This window comes from Lissotriton vulgaris, chromosome 4_1 (assembly GCF_964263255.1).
Source record: "Lissotriton vulgaris chromosome 4_1, aLisVul1.2, whole genome shotgun sequence".
NCBI lineage: Eukaryota > Metazoa > Chordata > Amphibia > Caudata > Salamandridae > Lissotriton > Lissotriton vulgaris.
In genome coordinates this window covers 1,520,668,540-1,520,690,853 of record NC_141691.1, presented here as the reverse complement: position 1 = coordinate 1,520,690,853, position 22,314 = coordinate 1,520,668,540, and the positions used below count along the sequence as shown (strand labels likewise).

The 22,314-nt window shown below is 46.6% G+C and overlaps 1 protein-coding gene across 1 annotated transcript in view; it reads right to left on the bottom strand.

Annotated features, from left to right (window-relative positions):
- RP1 (RP1 axonemal microtubule associated) overlaps positions 1 to 22,314 on the bottom strand; it is a 2,616,437-nt gene that overhangs the window by 80,066 nt on the left and 2,514,057 nt on the right. The window lies entirely within an intron of this gene.

The following is a 22,314-nucleotide window of genomic DNA, read 5'->3' as shown; positions in this document are numbered from 1 at the left end:
CCATGATAGCACAAGCCCTTTTAAGAGATGAAAAATCGACTGGAGCTAATAAGATGTGTTGCTTGTACTTCTTGGTGCTATCCTTGTGACCAGTATTTTATCCGCAATCTAATGTAAATATAAATTTGCCAAGAGTTTTAAATATGCTTATGATCGAAGTCAGTACAAATGGTCAGGTTTATTTGTGCATTGTTATTTTAAAATAACAGAGTGACGGTGACAGTATAGCGTAGCATAAAAAAGCAAACTAAGCCTAATATGTTATTCTTATTTATGTTTTTGTAGGCAGTTCTATTTAAAAAAATGGCTACTATGTTGTGCAACTAGTCAGATCTCAGGACAACATTTTACTTGTCAGATCAGCCTGCACATTTTTCTGCAACTAACGACGACACATAATATAGACAAATTGGGGACTCCATCATTGTCTGACCAGCCCATTTTATAATTCTTTTGTTATTGCCCTTTGCAGATGCAGGACTTACAAATGAGTCTGGTGGCCATGATGTAGACATAATTTTTTCTCTTCTAGACTACAAACACCATTCTTTGACTAAAGTTTTGTTGTCCCTGTTACAACCTATTCCAGTGGTGGCCAGAGATTTAATGAAAACTAGCTGCAAGAGAACATGCAACAAACTTATGTTGCCTGTTGTGTAATGCATAATAAGCTACAGAGTTGTCTTAAGTCCTCACTACCATCTACTTAAATTATTAAGAACTTATTTCTAACTGTACACCAAATTAATTATGTTGATGGCACTCTTTTCAAACAAGAAAAACTGATTGTAAAGGTAACCTTTCTTACCCTGATCCCCATCTGGCCCTTCTCAGGGAAACACATAAAAACAGATAACCATCTGCCCACTAAGTAACCAAAGATCCTGAAATATTTAAGTGACATGCAAGTGATGGAGTGATGTTGTGTATATCTTAATCTTTGGGTGAAATTATTAATAAAACCCTACCACTGGTCGTATGGGCCTTTGATCGCCGACAGCAAGAGTTTAAAAGGAGCAATCAATTACAGACCCTTCAGTATCAGCACTTCTTTTGACGATTTTATAGTCAATAAAAAGAATTTGTGTTAGTTAAAAGGTTTTATTAACAATTTAGTTCAAATCCATTTATTTATTCAGTAATATTACTGTTTAGTCATCATCATTACAGATTCACATAATCCATTGGCCAGTATTTTAAATAAAGATAAAACAATATTATAAAAAATTGTCAAAATAGTAATAACACAGCAAGCGTGTTCCATAAAGGAATTTCCCTAAACTAAATAAAATTAAGAATGGACTGGGTGTCAGTTCAAAAACCCAATAAAAAGTTCTGATGGGAAAATAAAGGACAAGTTACTTACCTTCGGTAACATCTTTTATGGTAGAGACTTTATCTAGCTGCTGATTCCCTACCATAGATTTATCCCCAGGCATCAGACTGGATCCTGAAAATGTGTATGCTGGCAGGTGGCTTTGATCGGCTCAGCATGGTGTTGTCCATGCCGAATATGACATTTGTGGTGCCTATAGGCGCCACCCCAATGCCCTGGCGTTAGTTTCGTTTTGCAACTTTCCACAGCAGGCACGTGGAGCCACGGAGCACAATGGGGTGTAACACTAGTTTCCTGAAAGGGGAACATCCCTGCCCCTAAAAATTAGTTTTCAGAGCGGGGAGGATGAGTGGGTCGGTAAGGAATCTGTTGCTAGATAGGGTCTACCAGATAAGGTGTTACTGGAGGTAATTAACTTGTTCATTTTATAGAAATCAATCTCTAGCTGTAGGTAAGGAATTTACCTTAGAATAGATACCCAAGCAATACTTTCCTGGAATTGGGTCTGGGAAACCCTTTCACACCAAAAAGTGCTGCAGAACCGAATCAATCAAGAGCTTATCAATCAATCAATCTAAATTTGTATAGCATAGCTAATCACCCGAGAGGGTATCCAGGTCCATTCCTACGGACCTGACTGTCCCAGGGTTGCTGCCTGGCAGATTTCTAGGACTAACTCCATGTGCTAAAGCAGTGGTCGCAGCCTCAACTCCAGTGGAATGAGCTGGCAAACTCTTGGGGGGGAGGGTTGCTTCTTGGCCAATGCATAACAGATTTTAAATGCAGAGCACAATCCATTGGAAGATGGTCAGTTTCTGCACAGCATTCCACTACTTTGCTCAGACATACCCCCTGAAAAGTTGTTTGTCCACCTGGAATTCTCTCGTGTGGTCAATGTTTAAGAACAACACTCTTTTTGGGTCCAGTCGGTGAAGTTGCTCTTCTTCTTAAGAGGGATGTGGTGGAGAGTAAAATGTAGGCAGGCTGATGGACTGGCCTATATGAAAGGGAGTGATGACTTTAGGCAAAAAGGAAGCTCTAGTCGGAAGAACCGGCTTGTCTGGGTAGATGTTCAAGTATGGAGCTTGACAAAATCTGAATCTCAATGACCCTCTGGGCAGATGTTATTGCCACAAGGAAGGCCGTCTTGATGGTAAGGAGCCTGAGAGGACAGTTATGTTATGTTATGTTAATAGTCTTTTGTATAGCGCACGTACACCCAGGGGCTTCATGGCGCTGACTGAACAGAGTAACCCAGATGGACAAGGGTTGAGCCTAGGCCGGAGGAAAAAGCCAGCTGTTTCCTAAATGCTAAAAGATAGGTACAGGAACGAATCCCCAGAGGGAGGGAATTCTAGAGTTTAGATGAGAGTACAGCGAACCTGCGTCTGCCCTGGCGTTGTAGCTTAAAGGCTGGCGTGGACAGGAGGTGAAGGTTGGCAGAGCGGAGATTGCAAGAGGGAGTATACCTAGACAGAAGGGTGTTGATAAATTGGGGGCTGCGGGTATGGAGAGACTTAAAGACAATACAGGCAGTTTTAAATTGCACTCGTTGGGGAAAGGGGAGCCGATGGAGTTGTCCTAGGATGGGCCTAGTGGACTGCCAACGGGGCTGTTGGTGGATCAGTCTGGCAGCTTGGTTCTGGACCAGTTGGAGACGTTTGCCAAGATACAGAGGGAGGCCCAGATAGATGGATTTGGCATAATCCAGGTGGGATAGAACTAGCGCTATCACCACCTGGATCAGGGCCGACTGGGTCAGCATCCGACTGACTTTCTTTATCCTGCGGAGCTGGTAAAAGCAGGAAGATACAACCGTGCCCATCTGAGTTTTCAGTGATAGGTCTCTGTCAATGACAACTCCCAGGCTTTTAACCGATGTAGAGGGGGTGGGCACAAGACCTAATTCCGGGGGCCAGTATTGGGGGCCCCAAAGTATTTGGCTTTTGCCGTTGAGGATTATTTCCGTCTTTCCAGGATTCAGCTTTAAATGATTGGCATCCATCCAGCGACTGATGTGTAGCATGGTGTCCTGGAAATCCCTGAGTGGGTCGGAGGAACTGTCAATAGTGAAAATGAGCTTTAAGTCGTCAGCATAATTAAATGTGGCGACCTTGAACTTTCCTAGGGACTGGATCAGAGGGACAAGGTACAAATTAAACAGGAGGGGAGACAGCGATGAGCCCTGAGGAACCCTACAGGTCATCTGAATTTTAGGAGCAGTAAAAGGGGCCAGGCGGACCGCTTGAGTGCGGTCGCTAAGGAAAGACCTAATCCAATTATAGGCAGAACTCCGAATGCCTGCCTGTTCAACACGGTCCAATAAGATGGCATGGTCGACCGCGTCGAACACAGCAGACAGATCTAATAGGACCAGAGCCTGAGGAATTCCCTTATCTGCATTGTCACAGAGTGAATCAATGACAGCGGTAATGACAGTCTCGGTGGAGTGGGCGGGCCGAAACCCGGCCTGATGGGGATCCAAGTGGTCGGAATCTTCAATAAAGGTAGAAAGGTGGTTGGTAACATAAGCTTCAAGAATTTTGGCCAAATAAGGAAGGAGAAAGATTGGCCTGTAGTTGGAGAGGACTAAAGAATCCGCACCAACATTTTTTAGCAAGGGTACGATTACTGCCTCTTTGAAGGCTTTAGGGACCACACCCTGTGAAAGGGTGGCGCTTAGAAGGGTCAGGATAGGGGCAGAGAGGAACGAGAGAATTTCCTTTAAAATATATGGAGGGCAGCACTTCCTAGGAGAGCCAGATTTCACCCTTGTGATGAGGGTTTGTAAAGAGTCTGCATTGAGAGGTGGAAGGTGCTCAAAGGAGTGATCACTAGGGGTCGGGGTGGTGTTCAAACTGGGGGCAGTGACTGGAATGCTGGCTTTAATTGTAGATATTTTATCCCGGAAATATAGGTTGAGGGAGTTACACAGGTCCTGTGTCACCGTTGGTTTGGGGATAACTCTCTCCATGTTTGACAGCTTATTAACAATGGCGAAGATGTCCTTAGACTTATTTTCAGAGTGGGTGATTATGTTTGAAAAATAAAGTGCCTAGGCCTAGACGATAGCTTGCTTACAAGCAGTGCGAGCAGCTATATAAATAAATTTGGCCTGGGGGTCGTAGTTTCTCCTCCACTTTCGTTCCTTTTGGCGGATGTCTAGTTTTTTCGCCTTCAAGTCCTCAGAAAACCACTTCTGGGAGTCCGGACGGCGACCTATTCTGAATTTCTTCAGAGGAGCATGTAAGCGAGCAGCGAGCAGCCAACAAGAGATGTTCATTTTGGCCTGTTTGAGATCTATATTGTCAGCATGGATGGTGCTTGCTAAATTGTCTAGGAAGGCTTGTTTGTAAGAGTGCTCCATTTCCTAATAAGACCTCCTGCTATTGTCGGAGATTTACTATCACTTGCCATGGAGATGGTACATTTTATCAGAGAATGATCCGACCAAGTGCAAGGGCAAATGATGGGATTGGAGATGGTGAGGTTGTTACTCCACACTTGATCAAGGGTATGACCTTTAACGTGCGTAGCAGAGGTGATATGGTGGCATAAGTTAAGGCCCGAGAGGAGTTCCATGAGTTCAGCGGCCTGCGGGCCGCCTAACTCATTGTTACACCAGTAGTTGAAATCACAGAGCAAAAGAACTTTCGAATAATCTGTAACCACAGTAGCTAACTGTTCGCACAGAGAGAGGGGGAAAGAGGCCATATATTGAGGGGGTCTATAGATGAAAGCACAGATTAATGGGCGAGTCTTAGATTCTAATTTGATGATTAGGTTATCTACTCCAGGAAGATTCAAGGCGGACATAGAGGTGAAAACATGCTCTTTTTTGATGTTTGCAGCTACTCCACCACCCGTCTTTCCTTGAGCCCGGTCGGCATGCAAGATGTAATATGGCTCTGGGAGGGCTGCTAGGATGTCCGGGGGGGGAGTCCATATTGAGCCATGTTTCAGTGATGAAAAATACATCGGGCTTGTCGTCGAGGAGGAGTAAAAACATATCCAATTGGTGCTTAACCAGGGAGCGAGTGTTGAGATATGAGATATGGAGTTTTGCATTGGTGGGCGAGGGTGAAGTGGGGCTTTGGCAAGGGATAGCGGGTAGAGGATCAAATACATTAGGTGGGCCACAGAGGATATCAAGATGAATCAGATGATCGAGGGTGGCTGGGCCGGGCATAAACTCAGCCTGATGCAGTATTCGTAAGTCTTCCGAGGAATATCTGATCGTTTGGACAGGGGTGCTGGCCCCTGGGCCCATCCTGGCGTGGATGGGCGCAGACAGGCTTGCCTTTGGCGCCATTGGGGCGCCCGCTGCGCTCGCCCGCTGCGCACTCGAGAGGGTGTGGCCATTTTATAGCAATGAGGGCGGGAGGGCCGGACTACTGGTCCGCCAACTCGAAACCTCACCAAAGATGGTGGCTGAGAAACCCCCAACAGCATCTAATTGGCTGCGGTGGGAATGTGGCGAAGATGCAGGTCAGAGCAAAGCAAAGTTAAAATACAATTTTTCAAGTTAAAAAGTAACATTTTTGGGAGTGAGGTTGGCACTATTCTTTATTCCCGGCTTATGCCTCAGGAATGCTCGTAACTCTCAGTCTGCGCTCGGGGGCAGGAGCTCGACTTTTGTAGCAATGAGGGCGGGAGGGCCGGACAACTGGTCCGCCAACCCGAAACCTCACCAAAGATGGCGGCTGAGAAACCCCCGACAGACCTGATCGGCTGCGGTGGGAATGCGGCGAAGATGCAGGTCAGAGCAAAGCAAAGATAAAAATACAATTTTTCAAGTTAAAAAGTAACATTTTTGGGAGTGAGGTTGGCACTATGCTTCATTCCCGGCTTCTGCCTCAAGAATGCTTGTAACTCTCAGTCTACGGGCGTGGGCAGGAGCGCGACTTTTGTAGCAATGAGGGCGGGAGGGCCGGTCAACTGGTCCACCAACCCGAAACCTCACCAAAGATGGCGGCTGAGAAACCTCCGACAGCACCTAATCGGCTGCGGTGGGAATGCGGCGAAGATGCAGGTCAAAACAAAGCAAAGTTAAAAATAAAAATTTTCAAGTTAAAAAGTACAATTTTTGGGGTTGGCGCTATGCTTCATTCCAGGCTTCCGCCTCAGGAATGCTCGTAACTCTCAGTTGTGCAAAGGTTCAAAGGGAGTGCACATTGGGAACGTCAGGACTAGATTAAGTACCACTGTGGCATGATGAAAGGAGAAGGAAGAAACATATGTTGCAAACCTTTCGAGAACCTATAAACAAAAAGGGATTTAAAGATAGATGGCTAGTTAGGCAACCCCGGAAAGGTGGATATAGCAGAAAGGTAACCCTATAATGTGCCAAAGGCAGAGCCCTGCTGGGCAAAGATAAGAATAAAAAGAAAAACCTGAGAAAGGGGAGCAGAAAGTTGTTAAATCTGTTCTTCAGTATACCATGATACAAACTTGCCCCAATGGCAGGCATAAACTGTTTTGGTGGCAGGACATCTGGCTACCAGAATAACATCACAGACTGGGAGAAAGTTCAAAAGCTGTCAACTGTTGCTGCTCAATCTCCACGCAAGAATGCAGAGTATTGTCAGGTTCGGGTGGAGAACTCTCCCCAGCTGCTGCGACAGAAGATCCACCCAAAGAGACAGCCTGATCGGAGGACCAATGAACATGCTCAACAGCTTGGGATACCAAACTCTCCGAGCCCAGTGCATAGCCACAAGGATGACTTGGGCCCAGTTGTTCCTGATCTTCTTGAGATCTCTGTGCAGGAGTGGTGTGGGCAGAAAGGAGTACAGGAGGCCAGAGATTCACTCGAGACGCAAAGCGTCTCTGAATAAGAGCCGTATTGGAAACTCCAGCGTGCAGAGCTTCTGACTTTGCGGGTTCTCTATGGTGGCATACAGATCTAATCGAGGCTCTCCTCACTGCTGAAAGAGACCTTGCACCACCTCCAGATAGAGATGCTATTCGTGATCCACTAGGCATCTTCAGTTGGGTTAGTCCACCTTGGCATTCAGGGAGCCCATCAGATGTTGAACAACCAAAAATATGCCCTGATGTTTCAGCTAAGTCCAGAGCAGCAGGGCTCTTGACAAAGAGTTTATGATCCCGCCCGCCCTGTTTGTTAAAGTACTACATGGCGGTGGTATTATCCAAGAACACCTGCCCTAGCCTTCCCTTGAAGTAGGTTAGAAAGGTAATAGAGCACAACTTTGCTCCTTTATTTGTAGGGGTGTGTTATAATCATGGATAGTCCACATCCACATATAATTTCTTGTTGTATTAATATTATGTTCTTAGAATGCGAATTGTATTAATGGTGTAAGTGAAGTATTGGATATTTTCTTCAAATAATCAAAGAAGTAACGTAGTAAATGTATGTTCTTAGATGAAACCATATATGTGTGAAGTGTACTCATGATTAATGAACGTGTTTTACAAAGACTCATTTATTGTGTGTATTTTAATGGCTCATATATGTATGTATCTTAAGCGTGTGCACTGCTCTTATGCTAATTGAAACTTGGTAGGCCTAAATTTTTTTTCTCACTGTTCGCTCTCGGGTTGAAGGTTGCTAATTAGAATTTATGTGCTTCTGGAATTTCTCTCCTTTCTCGTTTCTGATGCAAGTGCAAGAATTTGTCCTCGTTAGTTTGAATAACATCTTTTTTTAGGAGTTGGACAGATATAGGGAGGAGAGGATGCCTTTGAACCAGTGGAGCCGATAATGTGGGAGATGTTATTCATGTCTGGAAAAGGCCTGGGAACCAAGGTCATCAAACAAGAGCCTAAACGTCCATTACCTCATGGAAGGTTACCTAACAGTAGTGGTCTAATTGGATGAGGTGGCCTTGTGAGGTATTCTGGGTGTGATTTTCGACTTTAGGATTGGGGTTAGGGACAGAGTCTGGACACTTCTGCCTTTCTTGAAGAGAGGAGAGCATCTTAGAACTAGCTCTGTAGCTTTACGCTACTTGACCCATTCATCATGAGTGCGCTTCTTAGGACGTCTTCACGTCCTGAGCCTTTCAGGGAACTTGCCTGGGGAAATGCTGGGGAAATGCTAAGTAGGGGTGTCATGCTAGAAGTAGTGTAGGGGCAGATTAATGGTTCTTAGTTACAAAGAAATCTCATGATGTAGCCTCTACAATTATTTGTGTTTTGAATTGGTGATTCTGTGCACGTTGCACAGCCAAAATGTCATTCTTAGATTTGGTTTTGTATTAGTGGCCTTGTATCTTTACACTCTCGTCACAAGGTGTTTGTATGTCCAACTTTTCTCTGCTTTCTAATAACTATACTAAACATTGGATAAGGAGTCTATAGTTCTTTAGCGTCATGGGCACTGGTAATGTATAACTGACAAATGATTTTCTCTCCCCTCCACACTTACATGCAAGTAAAACGAAGCCATCGACCAGGGGTTCCAGAGTAAGTCTAGAATGTGAAACACGTTTTTTCAAAGGCTTCAATGGCAGTCGGATAGCCTGGAGCTCCAGAAGGTTGATGTGGAGTCCGGATTCCGCCGGAGACCAGAGGCTTCCGATTTCCTCTCCCAGATGGACACCCTTCCTAGGAGTGATGCACATGTCACTAACATAACATAAAATGTGTATTTGTAAAGTGCACGTTCACCACTACGGGTAACTTGGCGCTGAATAACAGATGTTTGTTGTTACCCAACTCAATGGTACTCATTGTATCGACCTCAGCTGGATGAAAGGCTGAGTAACCCCTCCGGAATTTGAACCTGTGATCATGAGGTTGAACACAGGCCCCTGCAGTAGACACATTAGTCCACTGAGCCTCCAGACCCACTACTATGAAATCTGGTTGGGGACGGGAGAGGGGAATGCCGCTGACCCCATAATGGTTCCTGAACCTCCACTGCTGATATTTTGCAGTTCCATCCGAGATCTAGACCATATTGGAGAGATTTCCCTGATGCTGCGTCCAGTGGAACATCAGGTCCCACTGCAGAGCTTGCATATGCCAGCAGACATGTGTCACAAGCAAGCTGCAGGTGGCCTTGAGGCCCAGCAGCCTCAGAGTCAGTCTCACAAAAATCCAGGATAGAGGCTGAAACATTGGTATCATAGTCTGAATATCCTTGACTTGCCATTTGGGAGGATAGGCCCAAAACTGCATAGTGTTCAGAACAGCTCAGATGAAAGGGAGCATCTGAGAAGGAGTCAGGTGTGACTTTGGCGCTTTGATAGTGGACCCCGTGAATGCAGGACTGGTGAACACCGTACGGGCGCTGTTTAGCTCAAAGCTGCAACCACTGCCATCACCTCGGTAAACACCAGAGGGGTGCTGGTAAGGCCTCTGTATCGAATCAAGCTCTAATAACTCAGAACTTGGACATACTCCTAGCCCCATTGACCACGCTAGGAACCTAAGCATCACTCTGCACAAGCTAAGCATGACAACTTAGGTTAGCTCCATCTCCTCCTACAGCTTCTTCATCCTCTGCATGCTTCGTAAGATAGTCAATTAGCTACATCAAAGCTCAAGACGCACCGTCACCCAGGTATTTATCTCCAGCAGACTGGACTACGGCAACACTCTCTACACAAGGATCGCATCTCACCTCCTCTGATGACTACAGACCATAAAGAATACCACAGCCGGACTCATCCTGGATCTCCCTAGATGAATCCACATCACTACTTCCCTCAGGAAACTCCACTGGCTCCTTGTACAGAAAAGATGCCAGTTCAAGGTCCTGACTAAGCGTGGGCGGAAAATCCGTTCCGCTCGCGGATTTTGCGGATTTTCGGGAAATCCGCAATCCGCGAGATTTGTGGATTTCCCGCAAAATCCGCAAATTCGCACGCAGCGGATTTTTTGGGCGGCGCGCGGCGTTGGTGATACAATTTTTGCGTGATCCCGCGGGAATTGGCGAGCGCGATTACGTCATCGCGGCTTGCCAGCGATAGTTTGTCAACGCGAGTACGGCGAGATCACGTCTCGCGGTACTTCGCAATTGCGAGATTTGAGATGCGGCGAGCGAAAATATAAATTTGCAATTCTGCACAAGAAATCCACCAGCAAGCAGCATAAACCTTCTAGAAATGATGATTTTTATGTGAATAACTCCTTAGTTTGACATTTGCCTGCACTTTTTTAGCGAGGAGTCCATTTTGGGGAGGGGGGCAGGGGGGTGGGAGGAAGGAAGTGCCCCATAGTCTTCAACTTCCTGTTCCTGTTCAGCAGGCTCCTCCCAGTGCTTTGTCCATCTCCTGGTCACTTTTCATTCGGATGTGGACCTGGAAGGATTACTTTTTGTGGATGCTGCTGGATCTTTGGATTTGAGGCCTTTTTGACTTTCTTTGGATCACTGTTGGATTAGAAATTTTACAAGTAAGTTTGTTTGGGGCATTACAGTTGCTGCAACTAAAATTTTGGGATTTTCGATTTTTGGGCTGTTTTGGGGCCTTTTCCCCAGGGGTACTCAGTGGTGGGTGGACTGTGGTTGTCTTGAACTTAAACATCATGGAGGCCATAGATGAATTGGGATTGTGCTGATTTTTCTGTGTTTTTCGATTTTTTTTTTTGGTAAAATTTTGTGTTTTTCGATTTTTGACCTGTTGTTGGGGCCTTGACCAGGGGTAGTGAGTGGTGCATGGGCCTAGTCTTTCTGTGGGCTGTCTTGAATTTAAACATCATGGAGGCCATGGATGGAATGGGATTGTGCTGATTTTGCAGTGTTTTTCGATTTTTGGGCCTGTACTTGTGGCCTTTTCACCAGGGGTATTTGAGTCTAGCATGGGCCTAGTCTTTCTGTGGGATGTCTTGAATTTTAAACATCATGGAGGCCATGGATTGAATGGGATTGTGCTGATTTTGCAGTGTTTTTCGATTTTTGGGGGTGTTCATGGGGAGGGACATGCCATGTGGCTGGTGGCCATTTTGAGTGCAGCTACAGGCACTGGCCATGTGCTGGCAGGCAAGTGGCCATTTTGAATGCAGGCTTTGTTGTTAGGCCTCCAACCATTTTGCCTACTTTTCAACCTTTATTTATGCCCAGGGGTAGTGAGTCTTGCATGGGCCTAGTATTTCTGTGGGTTGTCTTGAATTTAAACATCATGGAGGCCATGGATTGAATGGGATTGTGCTGATTTTGCAGTGTTTTTCGATTTTTGGGCCTGTACTTGTGGCCTTTTCACCAGGGGTATTTCAGTCTAGCATGGGCCTAGTCTTTCTGTGGGCTGTCTTGAATTTAAACATCATGGAGGCCATGGATGGAATAGGATTGTGCTGATTTTGCAGTGTTTTTCGATTTTTGGGCCTGTACTTGTGGCCTTTTCACCAGGGGTATTTGAGTCTAGCATGGGCCTAGTCTTTCTGTGGGCTGTCTTGAATTTAAACATCATGGAGGCCATGGATGGAATAGGATTGTGCTGATTTTGCAGTGTTTTTCGATTTTTGGGCCTGTACTTGTGGCCTTTTCACCAGGGGTATTTGAGTCTAGCATGGGCCTAGTCTTTCTGTGGGTTGTCTTGAATTTAAACATCATGGAGGCCATGGATTGAATGGGATTGTGCTGATTTTGCAGTGTTTTTCGATTTTTGGGGGTGTTCATGGGGAGGGACATGCCATGTGGCTGGTGGCCATTTTGAGTGCAGCTACAGGCACTGGCCATGTGCTGGCAGGCAAGTGGCCATTTTGAATGCAGGCTTTGTTGTTAGGCCTCCAACCATTTTGCCTACTTTTCAACCTTTATTTATGCCCAGGGGTAGTGAGTCTTGCATGGGCCTAGTATTTCTGTGGGTTGTCTTGAATTTAAACATCATGGAGGCCATGGATTGAATGGGATTGTGCTGATTTTGCAGTGTTTTTCGATTTTTGGGCCTGTACTTGTGGCCTTTTCACCAGGGGTATTTCAGTCTAGCATGGGCCTAGTCTTTCTGTGGGCTGTCTTGAATTTAAACATCATGGAGGCCATGGATGGAATAGGATTGTGCTGATTTTGCAGTGTTTTTCGATTTTTGGGCCTGTACTTGTGGCCTTTTCACCAGGGGTATTTGAGTCTAGCATGGGCCTAGTCTTTCTGTGGGCTGTCTTGAATTTAAACATCATGGAGGCCATGGATGGAATAGGATTGTGCTGATTTTGCAGTGTTTTTCGATTTTTGGGCCTGTACTTGTGGCCTTTTCACCAGGGGTATTTGAGTCTAGCATGGGCCTAGTCTTTCTGTGGGTTGTCTTGAATTTAAACATCATGGAGGCCATGGATTGAATGGGATTGTGCTGATTTTGCAGTGTTTTTCGATTTTTGGGGGTGTTCATGGGGAGGGACATGCCATGTGGCTGGTGGCCATTTTGAGTGCAGCTACAGGCACTGGCCATGTGCTGGCAGGCAAGTGGCCATTTTGAATGCAGGCTTTGTTGTTAGGCCTCCAACCATTTTGCCTACTTTTCAACCTTTATTTATGCCCAGGGGTAGTGAGTCTTGCATGGGCCTAGTATTTCTGTGGGTTGTCTTGAATTTAAACATCATGGAGGCCATGGATTGAATGGGATTGTGCTGATTTTGCAGTGTTTTTCGATTTTTGGGCCTGTACTTGTGGCCTTTTCACCAGGGGTATTTCAGTCTAGCATGGGCCTAGTCTTTCTGTGGGCTGTCTTGAATTTAAACATCATGGAGGCCATGGATGGAATAGGATTGTGCTGATTTTGCAGTGTTTTTCGATTTTTGGGCCTGTACTTGTGGCCTTTTCACCAGGGGTATTTGAGTCTAGCATGGGCCTAGTCTTTCTGTGGGCTGTCTTGAATTTAAACATCATGGAGGCCATGGATGGAATAGGATTGTGCTGATTTTGCAGTGTTTTTCGATTTTTGGGCCTGTACTTGTGGCCTTTTCACCAGGGGTATTTGAGTCTAGCATGGGCCTAGTCTTTCTGTGGGCTGTCTTGAATTTAAACATCATGGAGGCCATGGATGGAATAGGATTGTGCTGATTTTGCAGTGTTTTTCGATTTTTGGGCCTGTACTTGTGGCCTTTTCACCAGGGGTATTTCAGTCTAGCATGGGCCTAGTCTTTCTGTGGGCTGTCTTGAATTTAAACATCATGGAGGCCATGGATTGAATGGGATTGTGCTGATTTTGCAGTGTTTTTCGATTTTTGGGGGTGTTCATGGGGAGGGACATGCCATGTGGCTGGTGGCCATTTTGAGTGCAGCTACAGGCACTGGCCATGTGCTGGCAGGCAAGTGGCCATTTTGAATGCAGGCTTTGTTGTTAGGCCTCCAACCATTTTGCCTACTTTTCAACCTTTATTTATGCCCAGGGGTAGTGAGTCTTGCATGGGCCTAGTATTTCTGTGGGTTGTCTTGAATTTAAACATCATGGAGGCCATGGATTGAATGGGATTGTGCTGATTTTGCAGTGTTTTTCGATTTTTGGGCCTGTACTTGTGGCCTTTTCACCAGGGGTATTTCAGTCTAGCATGGGCCTAGTCTTTCTGTGGGCTGTCTTGAATTTAAACATCATGGAGGCCATGGATGGAATAGGATTGTGCTGATTTTGCAGTGTTTTTCGATTTTTGGGCCTGTACTTGTGGCCTTTTCACCAGGGGTATTTGAGTCTAGCATGGGCCTAGTCTTTCTGTGGGCTGTCTTGAATTTAAACAGCATGGAGGCCATGGATGGAATAGGATTGTGCTGATTTTGCAGTGTTTTTCGATTTTTGGGCCTGTACTTGTGGCCTTTTCACCAGGGGTATTTGAGTCTAGCATGGGCCTAGTCTTTCTGTGGGTTGTCTTGAATTTAAACATCATGGAGGCCATGGATGGAATGGGATTGTGCTGATTTTGCAGTGTTTTTCGATTTTTGGGGGTGTTCATGGGGAGGGACATGCCATGTGGCTGGTGGCCATTTTGAGTGCAGCTACAGGCACTGGCCATGTGCTGGCAGGCAAGTGGCCATTTTGAATGCAGGCTTTGTTGTTAGGCCTCCAACCATTTTGCCTACTTTTCAACCTTTATTTATGCCCAGGGGTAGTGAGTCTTGCATGGGCCTAGTCTTTCTGTGGGTTGTCTTGAATTTAAACATTATGGAGGGCATGGATGGATTGGGATTGTGCTGATTTTGCAGTGTTTTTCGATTTTTTTGTGCTCTACAACTGAACTGATGTTCCTCTGTCTTCCATTTTTTTTAGGTGCACAAGACTCAAGAGAACCACCAGTGCCAGGAAGAAGTCCTGCAGCGGTGTGTGTGTGCAGCATAACGTCACGCGACGTCACGTCTGGCCTCAGACAACTCTACAATTCGTGCAACTGCGGCCTGCTGTCTGACCTGCTCTGAAGAAGATGGCCCCAAAGAAAGTTCTCCGTAGCTCCTCTAGCAAGAAAGTTGCTAGTAAGGAGCAGAAGAAGCAAGTTACCAAGGAGGCTGGTGTGCCACCCGCCACTTTTTTTGGGAGCAAAAAAAAAAGTACGCCTGCAGCAGCAGGATCTGCTGGGGACCAACCTGAGAGCAGCACCCCTGCTCCATTGGGTTCAGTGCCTCCACCACCACGCCAACTTAAGTCAAAGCCCTTGAGTGCTTCAGAGGCAGTCAGTGTACTTCTCCAATCACCATCGACCAGTGATGTTGGCTCATCGCAAGAAAGTAGCAGCAATGTCCCTGAATCAACACAGGTTGTTGTAACTCATCTGACAAGTGTTGAACAACCACAGCCGCAACAACAACACCATGTGCAAGTACACGCCCAAGTACATGTGGAAGGAGAGGCAGCAAAAGGAGATGCGCAAGCAAAGGTGCATGGACGTTCACAAGTGCCCACAATAGTTGTTCCTCCCGAAGTAGGGGCACATTTGGAAATCGACATTGAAGCTGAGGTATCATTGGAAGCCACTCCTCCTGATGATCATTCATTGTCTTCCACATCCCTAGCAAGGAAAAGATCAAGGGGGGTGTCTACATCTTCTTCAAGCCCACCTCGTTCTGGTGCAAGTGATCTGTCTTGGGAACCACAACTGCGGTCTGACAGTGAGGCAGAGGCACACCATGATCTGACACCGGTACCTCCTAAGCGTAAAAGGAAGGTCGTCCAAAAACTCAAACCTATGGAGTGTGATGAGGCTCAACAAGAAGTGACAGATACTGCTGGTGATGAAGCCTCTCACGATGACGACGAGCCAGTCATCACAAAGGTGACTGCAGCCCCACCGGGCATGCAGCAAAGAGACATTTTGACCCTATCCCGAGAAGCTGCTGAGCGTGATGATGATGTCGGCGAGGAGGCAATGGAAATGGAATCATTAGATTTGGAGTTAAGTAGTACACCAAAACCTACCGCTTCCATATTTCTTCGCAAGAAGGTACCCACCTCGTCCTCGACCTCAATTCGTGGTGGTGAAAGTGCAAAACGTACTGAAGTTCGGCAATCCACATCCTCCACTTCATCTGTCATTAGCAGCAGGACCACCACCACCAGTATCGCCGCCTCCTCCGGCGGCGGCCCCCGAAGACATTTCAAGTCTCCAGTTTGGGACTTCTTTAGTGTTTGCCCAAAAAAGGAAAACGTAGCCATTTGTAGCCTTTGTAAGCTTCGATTTAGTCGTGGTAAGCTTGGTTCTAACTATGGTACCGGAGGCCAGAGAGGTCATCTTGAGAGAAGGCACGCTGTCGAATGGTTTCCGCACCTAGAGGCGGTCAAGAAAGCCGGAATTGCACGTAATGAAAACGTTGATTTGTCATCTGCTGATGACGAGGAGGTAGAAGAAGACGATTCAAACACTTCACTTACACCCAGTTCCCATGTCAGCAGCACACCCCATGGGAGCCACACTAAGAGTGTGGGAGAGAGTGAGACATCAATGCGGAAAAGTTCATCAGCGAGCGTAACTGGGTCGAAGAGATCATCATCCCGTAAATCATTGGTCCAGGGCAACATTAAAAAGATGTTGTTTACAGAAGCGCAATATGAACGCAACCACCCAATGACCCGTCTGTATAACACTAAGCTGGCTAAAATGCTAGCTCTGGACCTTCTCCCTTTTTCTTTTGTCGAAGGGGTTGGTTTTCTAGAATTAGTGACAGCGCTCTGCCCTAAATGGAAGGTTCCTAGCCGGTTCTATTTTGCCCGAGTTGCGGTTCCAGCACTACATGAAGATGTTCTGAAGGCGATTGGGGCAGCTTTGCAGAAGAGTGCTGTTCACACTATACATCTGACAACAGACATGTGGACCAGTGGCGCAGGCGCTGATTACATGTGCATCACTGCACACTGGGTCTCTTTTTCAGGGGCTAAAGCAAAGCTAAACTCAGGTGTTGACACTAACATTGTTTTTAAAGGTGCTCGGAAACATGCAACACTAGCCATGTTTGGTTTGGAGAAACGTCACACAGCAGAAAACATTTTGGATGTCTTTAACACAAAGGTCCTTAACTGTCTGTCCCCACTAAAACGCAAGGTTGGTTATGTTTCCACGGACAATGGCTCCAATATAGTTAAGGCCATGAGGGACGGTTACTATTTCAGAGTGCCGTGTTTGGCGCACTGTATAAACCTGGTTGTCCAAAAATTCTTGGGTAATAAACGCAGTGCAGCGTACAGTGTATTGGAGAACTGCCGAAAAATTTGCAAGCATTTCAGGCATTCTTTTAAGGCCCGCAAGCAGCTGAGGAGCATGCTATATCAATGTCAAATGCCAGTGAAAGCACTCATCCAGGAGGTGGTAACACGTTGGAACTCAACCTTCTACATGCTTGAGCGTCTGTATGAGCAGTATACGCAACTCGATCAATATTTCTTGAAAGAGGGTATAGAGGAGCTGAGGATGGGTGGGCCGCAATGGAACATAGTTGAAAGCCTAACACGCATGCTTCGTCCTTTTGAGGTCTTCACGCGTGCAGTCAGCAAGGAGGACTCTAATTTGGGAAAAGCTATCCCATTGTTGTACATGCTGGAGGACCAACTGAAGGAGGTGTGTTCTGTGTTTCGAAAAGATGACAAAAAGAAAGACTCTTCTTTGCTTCTGGCTGAGCAATTATTAGAGCTCCTACAAGGTGATGAACGTCTTCAAAAGATCCACTCAGAACAGCATTACATTTGTGCTACTATTCTGGATCCACGCTACAAAAAGGCGCTGGCAGGCAGAGCATTCTTTCCTTTTGCTGATGAAGATGTTACAAAGTACAAACGTTGGCTAGCCTTGTCAGCCAAGAAGTTTGAAACAGAACGGCTGGAAATTGAAGGAAATGGCAGTACATCAGCAGGCCATCCCCAGTCAAAACAATCCACTTCTGCACCTGTGGCTGTGGCACAAGTGACCTCTCAGCCGTTAAAGACACCGGCAACCGGATCATCTGCACGAAAGACAACAGAAACATTGGAGGCTGAAGAGGATTGGCTAGCTCTGCGTGGGTTTGGTTCTCAAAAGGTCAGAGGCACAGCAAGAGCTACGCAAAGTGGAGGAACCTTGGAGGAGGACCTTGAGTCGATGGTGAAGGACTATCTGAATGACTCCACAGGGGTCTATGTTAATTCTGACCCATTGGCGTATTGGCATGGGAAAAAAGAATTGTGGCCACAGCTCACCAACCTGGCTTTAAACTACTTGTCTTGCCCACTCGCAAGTGTGTCTTCTGAACGGGTTTTCAGTGCGGCTGGTGGGATTGTAACTCCCAAACGGAGCCGCCTCTCGCCCAAAAATGTGGAGAGGTTAACAATGATCAAGATGAATCAGCACCTCATACCACCAGATATAAGAGTACGAGAGAGCGTGCCGGATGAAGAGGAGGTGGCCAGCACCATAGATGAGGGAATTTCTACTCTGTCAGGTGGCACTGACCTCACCCGGGCTGAATTCGCAGAGTATGATGACGAAGCCTTATTCTTATTCCTGGACCGTGATACCGACTTCGAGCCCTGAAAATGAGACAACGAATCAATAACTTTCTTTTTCATCCTTATTCACTTTTATTCCTGTGTGTCTGTCTTTCTTTGTTGTGCACAGTTAATATAATTCAAACTTTAATCAGATAATCACAAAGACAAGCCCATCAGCAGAACTGTCTTCACTTGTTTGCTAATTTATTTGAAGGTGCCGCAGTCTGCATTCCTCAGGTTCACAAGTTCAGAAGAACATGCTCCTCTATCCTCCTCCTCCAGACTCCTATTTCCATCAAAGCAGAGGGCTGGTTTACGCCCAATGAAGAAAGACTCAGCACTTGTGGGGGTGTTGTTCTACCTCTTTGCAGGTGAGTTGACGGGTCTGGGGCCATTGCTGGGAAGCACTAAAAGTGGTTTGTGCCAAATCCGAGGCGGAAAATTTTTTGTGTTTTTGATGACTTGCTTGCCTTTGAGGTGCTCTTAGGGGGGGTTCCGTCTGTTTGTGGGTGAGTTTCGTGGTCTGAGAGCATTGCTGGGACACTCTAATCTTGATTGCATTTGCTTTTCAGGAAATCCGTCGTGCCAACCCCGACTTATGGCCTAGCTACGCAGCGCGTTTGGACCGAAGGCCCAGAAATATTGCAAGTATGAGATTTTGCTTTTGGCCTGTTTGGGGGTGTTATGCTTCTTGGCGGGTGGGTTGCCGGGTCTTGGGGCATTCCTGGGAAGGTCTAATACCGGGTAGAAGTGGTTGGGACAAAATCCAGGCCGATTTTTTTTTGGGCTATTTCTGACATTTTGCTCTATGTAGCGTTTTCGGGGGCCTGTTTGGGGGGCTTCCTGGTGTTTGCGGGTGAGTTTCGTGGTCTGGGAGCACTGCTGGGACACTCTAATCTTGATTGCATTTGCTTTTCAGGAAATCCGTCGTGCCAACCCCGACTTATGGCCTAGCTACGCAGCGCGTTTGGACCGAAGGCCCAGAAATATTGCAAGTATGAGATTTTGCTTTTGGCCTGTTTGGGGGTGTTATGCTTCTTGGCGGGTGGGTTGCCGGGTCTTGGGGCATTCCTGGGAAGGTCTAATACCGGGTAGAAGTGGTTGGGACAAAATCCAGGCCGATTTTTTTTTGGGCTATTTCAGACATTTTGCTCTATGTAGCGTTTTCGGGGGCCTGTTTGGGGGGCTTCCTGGTGTTTGCGGGTGAGTTTCGTGGTCTGGGAGCACTGCTGGGACACTCTAATCTTGATTGCATTTGCTTTTCAGGAAATCCGTCGTGCCAACCCCGACTTATGGCCTAGCTACGCAGCGCGTTTGGACCGAAGGCCCAGAAATATTGCAAGTATGAGATTTTGCTTTTGGCCTGTTTGGGGGTGTTATGCTTCTTGGCGGGTGGGTTGCCGGGTCTTGGGGCATTCCTGGGAAGGTCTAATACCGGGTAGAAGTGGTTGGGACAAAATCCAGGCCGATTTTTTTTTGGGCTATTTCAGACATTTTGCTCTATGTAGCGTTTTCGGGGGCCTGTTTGGGGGGCTTCCTGGTGTTTGCGGGTGAGTTTCGTGGTCTGGGAGCACTGCTGGGACACTCTAATCTTGATTGCATTTGCTTTTCAGGAAATCCGTCGTGCCAACCCCGACTTATGGCCTAGCTACGCAGCGCGTTTGGACCGAAGGCCCAGAAATATTGCAAGTATGAGATTTTGCTTTTGGCCTGTTTGGGGGTGTTATGCTTCTTGGCGGGTGGGTTGCCGGGTCTTGGGGCATTCCTGGGAAGGTCTAATACCGGGTAGAAGTGGTTGGGACAAAATCCAGGCCGATTTTTTTTTGGGCTATTTCAGACATTTTGCTCTATGTAGCGTTTTCGGGGGCCTGTTTGGGGGGCTTCCTGGTGTTTGCGGGTGAGTTTCGTGGTCTGGGAGCACTGCTGGGACACTCTAATCTTGATTGCATTTGCTTTTCAGGAAATCCGTCGTGCCAACCCCGACTTATGGCCTAGCTACGCAGCGCGTTTGGACCGAAGGCCCAGAAATATTGCAAGTATGAGATTTTGCTTTTGGCCTGTTTGGGGGTGTTATGCTTCTTGGCGGGTGGGTTGCCGGGTCTTGGGGCATTCCTGGGAAGGTCTAATACCGGGAAGTGGTTGGGACAAAATCCAGGCCGATTTTTTTTTGGGCTATTTCAGACATTTTGCTCTATGTAGCGTTTTCGGGGGCCTGTTTGGGGGGCTTCCTGGTGTTTGCGGGTGAGTTTCGTGGTCTGGGAGCACTGCTGGGACACTCTAATCTTGATTGCATTTGCTTTTCAGGAAATCCGTCGTGCCAACCCCGACTTATGGCCTAGCTACGCAGCGCGTTTGGACCGAAGGCCCAGAAATATTGCAAGTATGAGATTTTGCTTTTGGCCTGTTTGGGGGTGTTATGCTTCTTGGTGGGTGGGTTGCCGGGTCTTGGGGCATTCCTGGGAAGGTCTAATACCGGGTAGAAGTGGTTGGGACAAAATCCAGGCCGATTTTTTTTTGGGCTATTTCAGACATTTTGCTCTATGTAGCGTTTTCGGGGGCCTGTTTGGGGGGCTTCCTGGTGTTTGCGGGTGAGTTTCGTGGTGTGGGAGCACTGCTGGCTATATATACTTTACTTTGCAAGAGGTTTGAAGCAAATCCATGGTGGCTGAGGGGACTTAGGGCCTAGCTGCAGAGCGCGCGCGGAGTGATTTGGGAAATTTGTGAAAAAGTGACTAAGTCCCCATTTTTGTACTTTTGCTCTTTGGCTGTTTGGGGGTCTTCTACTCGTTTTCTCCTTGGTTGACGGCTCTGGGGCCATTGCTGGGAAGCTCTAATACCGGATAAAAGTGTTTTGGACCAAATCCCAGGCGGAATTTTTTTTGTGTTTTTGATGACTTGCTTGCCTTTGAGGTGCTCTTAGGGGGGGTTCCGTCTGTTTGCGGGTGAGTTTCGTGGTCTGGGAGCACTGCTGGGACACTCTAATCTTGATTGCATTTGCTTTTCAGGAAATCCGTCGTGCCAACCCCGACTTATGGCCTAGCTACGCAGCGCGTTTGGACCGAAGGCCCAGAAATATTGCAAGTATGAGATTTTGCTTTTGGCCTGTTTGGGGGTGTTACGCTTCTTGGCGGGTGGGTTGCCGGGTCTTGGGGCATTCCTGGGAAGGTCTAATACCGGGTAGAAGTGGTTGGGACAAAATCCGTGCGGAAAAGCCTTTAGTTTTGGCACTTTTTGTAACTTAGGGTTCGTTAGGGTTAGCCCTAGCAGCAGGATTGCATGTGTTTTGGGGTGTTCTAGATTTTTCAAACTGAGTTCTGGGGTCTTAGAGCACTCGTGAGAATGTGTAATTTTGGTTGCAAGTCATTTGAAGAAAATCCATGGTGGGAAAGGGGGGATTTGGCATAGTTAAAGAAAGCCTTTGCCACTATTCTTAACTTAGGGTTCGTTAGGGTTAGCAGTATTTCTATTGCATGTGTTTGAGTGGGGGGGATTTCGAGTCTTGGAGCGATGCTGGCTATGGCTACTTTTGCTTGGTTGCTTGCAAGTGGTTTGAATGCAATCCACGGTGGGTAATGGGTAATTAGGGTACTTCGGCCTACTTTTACTTTCAAAGTAAGTTTTGTCACCAGTTTTCTGCTAGGCCTCGTTTTTTGAGATTTGATTGGGGGTCTTCTACATTTTTGCGACTGGCTTTAGTAAGGGTCTGGGTGGGAGCACTGCTAGGAAGATCTAATTTTGTTCTAAAACACAGTTTACAGTACACCTAGCTTGAGGGGCAAGATCCGATACATTAATTTGCCCATACATCCTTCAAAAGGTGACTCAGAGTACGCACTTTCAAAAACATTGTACTGTCTACTAGGAAAAACAAATTGTGACTTTTTGCACTCCACAGCCTACATGCCTTATATTTATTTATCAGTGGTGTTGTAATATTATATCACTTCCTGTTTTTCGTTGAATAATTACAGGCCGGGTTTCAGTCTCTGCAATGGGGAAAAAAGGATGGAGTCAGGCTTCACAGTAGCGAGCCACAATTCAGCATCAGGCAGGCAGTGGACAGGGTGTCTTCTGGTGACCAACATCGATGGACAAAGCGTCGGCTGCAATGGAGGAGTGCCGCTAATAGGAGGATTT